The following is a 10,649-nucleotide window of genomic DNA, read 5'->3' as shown; positions in this document are numbered from 1 at the left end:
GTTGAGCATACTTTCAATATTGCATTGCTGTTTTGACAATTGCTGTTTTGCTACCATATTAGCCTTCCTACAGCTCTACATATTGTCTCCACGTGCTCTATGTTCTGTCCTTGGTAATCGCTTTGGCAATCTTTGGTGACGCTGATCCTTATTGGTTGTCGTATCACCTTCCTCCTATTTGGTAAGAACTTGTAAGAGCTTTGTATTTTTCTTGACGAATTGTGCGTGAACCACCATATTTCGTAGTTTGTAGGCATATACATTTGTGCTTTTTCTGTACTAACCATGTCAGGACCTACACCGGGAGCTGTTAACCCGGCCAAGATGACGTCTGAGCAGTTGCATGCTCACTTCATCCACCTTTTGGGCGGGCATGGATGCGACGTCGATGCGCGCATTAGTGATGTTGACGCCAAACTCACTGACGCGCTGGACAAGCTGGATGGCCTCGAGACAACGTTCAACTCCAAGCTCGACGCCAAGTTCCAGGAGCTCTTGACTCAGTTGTCGCCACCTCGCGACAACACGCGACGACGCGCACGCCGCGTTCCTCGTGCGGATGTGCCCGCGGGTACGGCTCCTGCTGCAGCAGCCGCACCAGACGCGCCTTCTGATGAAGGATATGAAGACTATGAAGGGGATGAGGACGAGCTGGTAGAGGAGAATGTGCTGGACAGCGAGGAAGTCGAACAACCTGCACCTGGTCGTCCACGACAACTGAACCGCAACGCTCGCCCACCTCCACGGCTGGTACGTGATGATCATCATGTTGCTAAACTTAAATTGAATATTCCGTCATTTGAGGGTAGATATAATCCTGATGCATATCTTACATGGGAATCGGAAGTAGAACAACGTTTTGCATGTTTAAAATACCCTGATCATTTGCGTGTTAGTGCTGCTACTTGTGAGTTCAAAGATTTTGCTTCTATTTGGTGGTCTGAACATTTTAGAGCACATCCTGCTAATATTCCTAGTACTTGGGTTGGTTTAAAACTTGCTATGCGTATTCGTTTTGTCCCTCCACATTATCAGCGTGATTTGCTTAAGAAATTGTCTCGCTTAGAACAAGGAATTTTTTTTGTAGAAGACTATTATCAAGAATTGCAAACTGGTATGATTCGTTGTGGTGTTGTAGAGGATAATGAGGCTATGCTTGCACGTTTCTTTGGTGGTTTGAATAAAGAGATTCAGCATATTTTAGATTATAAGGAGTACAACACTATTAATCGCTTGTTTCATCTTGCTTGCAAAGCTGAACGTGAAGTGCAGGATTGACAACCACCATGGAGTAGAGCTAATATTTCTGCAGGTCGTACATCATCGTGGTTTCCACGACAATCAGCGCCACCATCTCGTGGGACTACACCAACACCTACTACCTCCAAGTACACCGCGCCTACATCACGAGCACCACCTGCTGCTACTCCACCACCATCTTCTGGTCCTCCTCGGAGTTCATCTTCCATGGCCTCCACGGGGAAGACGCACGACATTCAATGTCGCAAATGCTTGGGATTTGGTCACATAGAGAGAGAATGCAGAACCAAGTGTGTGATGTTGGTGCGTGAAGATGGAGAATATGATTCTGCAAGTGACTTTGATGAAGACACATTGGCCCTCATTGCATCACGTGATGGCGCCAGTTCTGATTCTGAGAGAGAGAGATGGAGGTAATGGAAGCTGACACTGCTGATCAGTACAGGAGCTTAGTTGCACAGCGTGTGTTGAGCGTGCAATTGAGCAAAGCTGAGCATGATCAACGCCACAATCTGTTCCAAACACGAGGCATTGTAAAAGAGCGAGCTATAAGGATCATCATTGATGGAGGGAGCTGCAATAATCTGGCTAGCGTTGACATGGTGGAGAAGCTTTCTCTCTCTACAAGACAGCGCATACATACATACTACATTCAATGGTTTGAGAGCTCTCGGAAGCTCAAGGTAACAAGAACTACACATGTGCATTTTACTATTGATACATATTCTGATTTGCTTGATTGTGATGTTGTACCTATGCAAGCTTGTTCTTTGTTACTTGGTAGACCTTGGCAATTTGATAGAGAATCTGTTCATAATGGTAGAACTAATCAGTATTCTCTTATGCATGATGGAAAGAAAATTGGTCTCAAACCTATGACTCCTGAACAAATACTAAAAGATGATCTTGCTAGAGCTAGTAGAGTAAAACACGAGGAGAAAAATAATAGTGAAAATCAGATTGTTGCTGCAGATTTTGTGCCTCATAAGACTAATACTAAATCTATGCAAACCATGCTATTGAAATTCGTTTGAAGAATCCTTGTTTGCTTGCTAGCAAATCTGATATTGCTAAACTTGATGTGAACACTACTCAATGCTATACTATTATTTGCAAAGAAGTTCTGTTTTCATTTGAGGATATGCCTCCTTCTTTGCCACCTACGGTTGCTAACCTTTTGCAGGAATTCGTTGATGTGTTCCCACAAGATGTTCCACCTGGATTGCCACCTATTCGTGGGATAGAACACCAGATTGACTTGATTCCAGGAGCTTCGCTGCCCAACAGTGCACCATATCGTACCAATCCTGAAGAGACGAAAGAGATTCACCGACAAATTCAGGTTCTCCAAGATAAATGTTACATTCGTGAGTCTCTTAGTCCATGTGTTGTTCCTATTATCTTGGTACCTAAGAAGGATGGTTCTTCACACATGTGTACTGATTGTAGAGCTATTAATAATATTACCATTCGATACCGTCATCCTATACCTCATTTAGATGATATGCTTGATGAATTGAATGGTTCTATTATGTTCTCTAAAGTTGATTTGCGTAGTGGTTACCACCAGATTCGTATGCAATTAGGAGATGAATGGAAAACAGCGTTTAAAACTAAGTTCGGCTTATATGAGTGGTTAGTAATGCCCTTTGGTTTAACTAATGCACCTAGTACTTTCATGAGACTGATGAACGAAATTTTACGTGCTTTTATTGGACGTTTTGTGGTGGTATACTTTGATGATATTCTGATTTATAGCAAATCTTTGAAGGAACATTTGGATCATTTACGTGTTGTTTTCAATGCTTTACGTGATGCGCGTTTGTATGGTAATCTTGAGAAGTGCACCTTTTGCATCAATCGAGTTGCGTTTCTTGGCTATGTTGTTACTGCGCAGGGTATTGAAGTTGATCCAATCAAGATTGAGGCAATCGAGAGTTGGCCGCAGCCAAAGACAGTCACACAAGTGAGGAGTTTTCTTGGCCTCGCTCGTTTCTATAGGTGCTTTGTGAAAGATTTTGGATCCATTGCTGCGCTGCTGAATGAGCTTACAAAGAAGGATGTACCCTTTGTGTGGGGCGATGCACAACAAGAAGCCTTCCTGATTCTGAAAGATAAGTTAACACATGCTCCATTACTCCAACTTCCTGATTTCAATAAAACTTTTGAGCTTGAATGTGATGCTAGTGAAATTGGTTTGGGAGGTGAGTTATTACAAGAGGGCAAACTTGTTGCATATTTTAGTGAGAAATTGAGTGGGCCTAGTCTGAACTATTCTACTTATGATAAAGAATTATATGCGCTGGTTCGGACATTAGAAACTTGGCAACATTATTTATGGCCTAAAGAATTTGTTATACATTCTGATCATGAATCTTTGAAGCATATTCATAGTCAAGCTAAGTTGAATCGTCGCCATGCAAAGTGGGTTGAGTTTATTGAGTTTTTTCCTTATGTTATCAAACACAAAAAGGGTAAAGATAATGTTATTGCTGATGCTTTGTCGCGCCGATATACTATGCTATCTCAACTTGACTTCAAGATTTTTGAATTAGAAACCATAAAGGAACAATACTTGCATGATGCTGATTTTAAAGATGTGTTGCTGAATTGTAAAGATGGTAGAACATGGAACAAATTCGTCCTCAATGATGGATTTGTGTTCCGTGCTAACAAGCTATGCATCCCAGATAGTTCCGTTCGTCTTTTGTTGTTGCAGGAGGCGCATGGAGGATTGATGGGTCACTTTGGTGTGAAGAAGACGGAGGATGTACTTGCTGCACACTTCTTTTGGCCACGTATGCGTCGAGATGTTGAGAGATTTGTGGCACGCTGCACTACATGTCAAAAATCTAAGTCTCGACTTAATCCACATGGTTTATATATGCCTCTTCATGTTCCTAGTGTACCTTCGGAGGATATTTCTATGGATTTCGTTTTGGGTTTGCCTCGTACACAGAAGGGGAGGGATAGTATCTTTGTTGTTGTGGATAGGTTTTCTAAGATGGCACACTTTATTCCATGTCACAAAACTGATGATGCTACACATGCTGCTGATTTGTTCTTTCGCGAAATTGTGCGTTTACATGGTGTGCCAAATACTATTGTTTCTGATCGTGATACTAAGTTTCTTAGCCACTTTTGAAGATGTTTATGGGCTAAGTTGGGGACTAAATTGCTGTTTAGTACTACATGTTATCCCCAAACTGATGGACAAACTGAAGTAGTAAATAGAACTTTGTCTACTATGATGCGGGCTGTTTTGAAGAAGAACTTAAAATTGTGGGAAGAATGTTTATCTCATGTTGAATTTGCTTACAATCGTTCGCTACATTCTACCACTAAGATGTGCCCATTTGATATTGTTTATGGTTTTGTTCCCGGTGCACCTATTGATTTATTGCCTTTACCATCTTCGGTGCAAAATAATTTGGATGCTACACAACATGCTGAATTGATATTATAATTGCATGAGACTACTAAAGACAACATAGCACGCATGAATGCTAATTATAAAATTGCTGGGGATAGAGGAAGAAAACATGTTGTGTTTGATGTTGGTGATCTTGTTTGGTTGCATTTGCGCAAAGATCGTTTTCCTGAATTGCGCAAGTCTAAACTAATGCCACGCGCTGCTGGTCCTTTTAAGGTGTTAGAGAAAATAAATGATAATGCATATAAACTTGAGCTTCCTGCAGAATTGGGTCCGGTTAGTCCTATATTTAACATTGCAGATTTGAAGCCTTACTTTGGTGAAGAAGAGGAGCTTTCGTCGAGGACGACTTCAATTCAAGAAGGGGGGCATGATGAGGACATCCCATCTCTTGATACAACCGCTGTACCTACATCCACACAAATACAAGGACCAATCACTCGAGCTCGTGCCAAATAACTTAACTATCAGGTACTTTCATTTCTTGGAACTATTCCTCACATACATGAGAATATGATGCTGCCTAAATCAGATATGTTTGTTACTCTTAGGAATGATGGACCAAGCAAGCATGAGGAGGACAAGCATTGGAGCATGATCACGCATGGAGGAGATGGCAGCAAGCATTTGAGGATTGAAGATGACGCCGCAAGTGGAGATTTCAGAACCTTGAAGCCACCATAAGAAGAGATGAAGACATGGATGAAATATAGAGTTTCCCACTTCATAATTTCGTCCATAGAATGTTATGGTGCTGCGTCACCTTTAGTTTTGGGCCAGACCCATGTTATTTTCGTAGGAATTAAGTCAACCACTTTTTAGAGTCCGCATTGAAGGGGGAAAGACCTTCTAGGGTACCACCATATGTTTGGCTGGCCGAAACCCCACCTTTTCCTCCTTTAAATACCCCCATAGCCGTCATGTTTAGACTCGGATTTTGATTAGACTAAAAGTTAGCCATTGCTGCAACTCTCGTGTACTTCTTTTGAGGCCAACGCCCAGAACAAGACCGAGTATTCGGAATCCCACATTTTTCAATAAAGTTTTCATCTATATCCGCAATATTCTGATTACAATATTAGTTCTTACTTGTTCTCGATTTCAGGTAGGAATTAAGACCCTCGCTGGTCAGGCTGATCGCGCATCCGCAAGATCAGTAACTCCCGGAGATTGTCCTAGCGATTGCATTGGCGCACGAGCTTTGCACGTGTAGTCGGATCGTCAAGCACGAACTTCACCAACAAATCGATCTATCCACGTCTCATTGAAAGATCGGCCACCTTTGGCCTATCAAGAGCAATATGTAAATAATCTCAAAGAGAGAAAGCCCAATCCTCTATGCAGCAAGAGGACAAGCTCAAGTATGTGTGAACTTATATGTAACAAGTGTTCCCGAGGGCGGCATGGATTCACTAGCATTTAGACTTCTACACAATATGGTAAATATCTTGTCAAGTTTCCTTCCTTTAGGGACGGAGCTTAAATCAGGTGCAACCATAGATATGATCAAGTACATCCCTTATGACGGGTCCTAGAGCCATTTTCATTAGCAAGTACAGGAATTATTAAGACATAAATGTCCCATCATAACAATTAGTTCAAGGGTCCCTGACATAAACCCCTCCAATGCAACTCAAAGTATTGGAAAACGGTTTTTGTTATTCCGTCCCTTCCAACACTCGGTCATTACATTAAAGTGCAGCCCTATGAGCCCATATAGGTGAAGTAATATGCAACCGACGTTCGCATAAAACCATCATAGAATAACATAAAAGATAAAAATTTGACAAGATACTCATTGCACATCATATAAAATCATAGCCAGATCATGATATTCCCTTAAGAACAGGGGGAACTACTCACAAGTGCCAAACATGATATGGACTAGAGGCATAATGATTACAACACAATCTGAAATTATAATCTCTCCACTAAATAAAGACAAAGTACCAATCATAAACATGCAACTAGTCATTAAAACAATATTCGGGGTTCAATCAAACGAAAACTACGAGGGGGATGAATTTGATCTCGTAGATGGTGATGGTGATGATGATGGTGCTGATGAAGATGTTGATGAAGATGTCTCCCCCTACGTCAAGGAAGAGTGGTGATGACAATGGCTTTGATTTCCCCTTCATCGGAGGCACCGGTGCGGCAGGATCTGTCCTCTCCTGCAGTAGGAGAGGACTTTCGCCTCCACCGCCGCCTCAATAAATCTCGAGAAAATATGGTTTAGGTTTCTAGCGAGAAAGGGACGTCTATAAAAAGGGGACCCGAGACAATGCTCGAGGCCCATTTGGGCATGGGTGGCGCGCCACATGTGCTCATTTGGCCCTCGTGGCCTCCCTCATGTGCTTCTTTGGCCCACAGTCTTTCTCTCAGTGAAAAACTGATCAAGTATTTTTATCTTTGATTTTTAGGTGTCCAGAAGGTTACCGAAACATCAAAATACAAAAAAGGAGGTATTCTGTCTCCCGGAAATTAAATACCAATGAAAGGGCATTTGTAGTAAAGTATCGTAAATCAACTAAAAATACATAAAATAATGATGTATAATGGCAAATATCATCCAAACTGATCATATGACTCACAATATTGATGATGTAAAATGCACGTATCAGGTGCCTTACCCCGGCTTGTTGGAGTCTCTCAAAACTCCAAATGGAGCTTGGAATGTGGTGACGATGGATTTTATTAATGGTCTGCCAGTTTCGTCAGGTTATGACTGCATTATGGTGATTGTGGATAACTTTTCGAGGTATTCTCACTTTATTCCTCTCAAACATCCATTCACTCCACTCCCCGTTGCAATGGCCGATGTCAAGGAGATATACAATTGCCATAGTCTCAGACAGTGATCTCATTTTCACCAGCACGTTATGGCAGGAGCTTTTTAGGTTGACACAAACTGAATTACGCATGAGTTTAGCCAGGCATCCGGAGATAGATGGAAAAACAGAACGGGTAAATCAATGCCTAGAAGGGGTTTTGCGTCGTTTTGTCAGTTCGTGCCAGTAGCAATGGGCAAAATGGGATTCCTTTGGCCAAGTTTTGGTAGAACAGGACAGTCCATTCAACTTTGGGACAAAATCCATTTGAAGTTCTCTATGGACATGCACCACGTCATTTTGGTGTTAACATTGTCGAAGCTTATGAAGTGCCTGATCTCCAAGTGTGGCTACGTGACAGAGAAAAGATGCAAGAATTGATCAGACAACACCTAGAACGTCAGCAGCAATGAATGAAAAGTCAAGCAGACAGAAAACGGACAGAGAGACATTTCCTGAAAGGTGATTGTGTGTATCTTAAGCTGCAACCACATGTTCAAACTTCTGTGGCCAAACAGGATTCCCGTAAGTTGGCCTTCAGGTTTTATGGTCCATTTCAAATTCTTCAAAAAGTGGGCGAGGTGGCATATAAGTTGGCGTTGCCGGATACTAGTCAAATCCATGTTATCCATGTCCCTCAGTTGAAAAAGGTCATCGGTGCAGGGGCTGAGCTGGAGAACACATTACCAGATGTTTCTTTTGAGGAGCTCAAACCGGAGATGTTGTTGGGCATACGTTGGTGCAAACAAGGGGTTGTTTCTATCTGTCAAAATCTAGTGAGATGGAAAGGCGGTGGCAGTGATAGTGGGTGGGGGGGGGGGGGGGGGTAAGCAAGAAGCAGCTTGGGGCAGCGGGGGTAGGGCGGCGTGAAAGCGAGCGAGCGAGCAGAGTCCCGACCAAAAAAAACGAGCGAGGAGAGTCCCAAGTGAGGAAGACGAGCGAGATGACGTGGTAGGGCTTCCACTTGTGTCAGATATTCATCAAGAAGCTATTTGCAAAATGTCCGTGACACCAAGTAAACCGGGCAGGAGGGAGTATGGGTGTGTTTGGTTGATGCCCATACTAGCCCTACAAAATATTTGGTAAGAGTTGGCTGCCAAAATTTTGGTCAAGGAATCCTTGGCCCACGTTTTGCCAACTTTTTGGCAAGAATCTGTGAGGAAGAGAGATAGGCATGCATTGGCAGCCAAAACTTTGGGTACAAACCAAACAATAACCACAACCATATGGGCAACCAATTTTTTAGCGGAGCAACTTGGGGAACCAAACCAAACACACCCTATATGTTTTGGAGGAAGATGCGCGCTAGAGGACGCGAAGAGAGTCGTAATCGAAGCGGTTATCAATCTCGCGCCTTGCTTTGACCTGCGTGGAAACGTGACGTTGTGGAGACAGACAAGAGTCCGCGGGGTGCGTGACCCCGAAGCGAAACGGAAAGGTTCGTCGTCGCTGTTCCCACCATGTGCCCGTGCCGTCCGGGTTCGGACTGAGGCTGACGCGCCGGGCCCACCGCCTCAGATTCCCGTTGCCGACACGCACCTCCGACCGCGAGCCGGGACGCAGGCCACCAACAAATCTAACCACGAGACCTGCCGTATTTTATCGCCTGTGTGTGAGATCGAGATGGATTCTTTTGCTGTGGCAGTGGCACGGCTACACGAGAGAATCAACAGGGGTCGCCTGCGAGACATCAGTGGTTATTTTTTATCTGCTCAACTGACGATCAGCCATGGGCGGATCTAAGCTCAACTCGTTAATTATTATTACCAGCTCCTTAACCTCAGTCAGTCAGTCAGGGGTCCAAGTAGCCCAGTTGACACGGTCGCTCCCTCGCCAGGCTGGAGACGGCGAGATCTCGTTTCGTCCCGTCTCACGTAAATGTGCCACTTGCCTGCGCCACCGCCGCCCATACACACGTACTGTACCCAAATGTGCCGGAGGAGCACGGAGATACATCGGCTTCCTGGACGGTTAGAGCATCTCCACTCAGTCTCCCAGAAGCCCCCCACGATCACTTTTTTTCATCCGGACGGCGAAAAATGGTCCAGTCAAACCCCCGGTTCCTCGTTTTGGTCCGGATTTGAACCTATTTTCGTCCCGACTCCCCATGCCATCCTCGGTTTCCCGGGGGTCTCCCGGGGACTCCGGATGGAGCAAAACCAACTGCCCGCGCTCACGTGTCTCCTCTTTCGTCCGGACTCCCCGGGCCATCCTCTTTTTACCCGAGAAACGCCGCTTGGGGAGCACACGACTGGTAATATACTGCTCCTCAGGCCAAATTTTCGTCCAGTGGACGAAAATTTCACCGAATTTGGACGTGAAGAACGCCAACGAGTGGGGATGCTCTTACCTGCCTCGTCTCTTCTTCCACATCCACAAAGGGCTGGGAGCCTGGGATTGGCAAATCAAAACGAAAACTCGAAAGTACGCCCGAGCTAGGGTGCTCTTTATATCTGTTACACATCAGGCCATTGGCTTCTTTGGCTGACGTCATATCCATGGTGGTATAATCTTCAGTAAATGCATGTGCCAATACAGAGCAAGGACAAGCCAACCACCTTGATCGTATGCATCGAAGCCCAATCGATCGAAACGGAATAACGATTTACGCGGTACCCAGCTGTCGTTTAGGCGGTTTGCTTTCTCCATCCTGTACCAGCACTTTTGATCCCACTGCATATGCTGCTGACATTTGAAAATACATTTTGAAATGTTTAAAAAATTGGACAAACATTTTGCGCATACATGTCGATATTTTAGGTGTACGCTCATTTTCAATGAAAACCAACATTTTTGTGTCATGTGTAAAAATGATAAAGAAATGTCTCACATCATTTACAGCGGGCCGACGCAAAACGAACATCCAAATTGACTGCGTCTTTTTGCGTCGGCCCGCGGACACCATAAGGATCGTGGTGATCGTTTGCGTCGGGGTATCCTAGCGGCGCGTACGCCGCTGACACCATCAATCTAGGTAATGGAGATTTTACATTTCAAGGCTTGCCGTTGGCGATTACCGATTCCCGCACGAAGGAGGTGGTTCCCCGCGCGGCCAATAGATTGGCGCGTTTCGCCAGCGTTTCGGGCGCGCAAGATATGACCTACGTGCGAACGTCGTTTCCCGT

The 10,649-nt window shown here is 44.3% G+C and overlaps 1 pseudogene; it reads left to right on the top strand.

Annotated features, from left to right (window-relative positions):
- The first annotated feature begins 285 nt into the window (after positions 1 to 285).
- Positions 286 to 6,807, top strand: LOC139838007 (uncharacterized; annotated as a pseudogene).
- The last annotated feature ends 3,842 nt before the right edge of the window (positions 6,808 to 10,649 follow it).

The sequence above is a fragment of the Lolium perenne genome, chromosome 3 (assembly GCF_019359855.2).
Source record: "Lolium perenne isolate Kyuss_39 chromosome 3, Kyuss_2.0, whole genome shotgun sequence".
Classification (NCBI taxonomy): Eukaryota; Viridiplantae; Streptophyta; class Magnoliopsida; order Poales; family Poaceae; genus Lolium; species Lolium perenne.
This window is presented reverse-complemented; position numbering and strand designations above follow the sequence as displayed.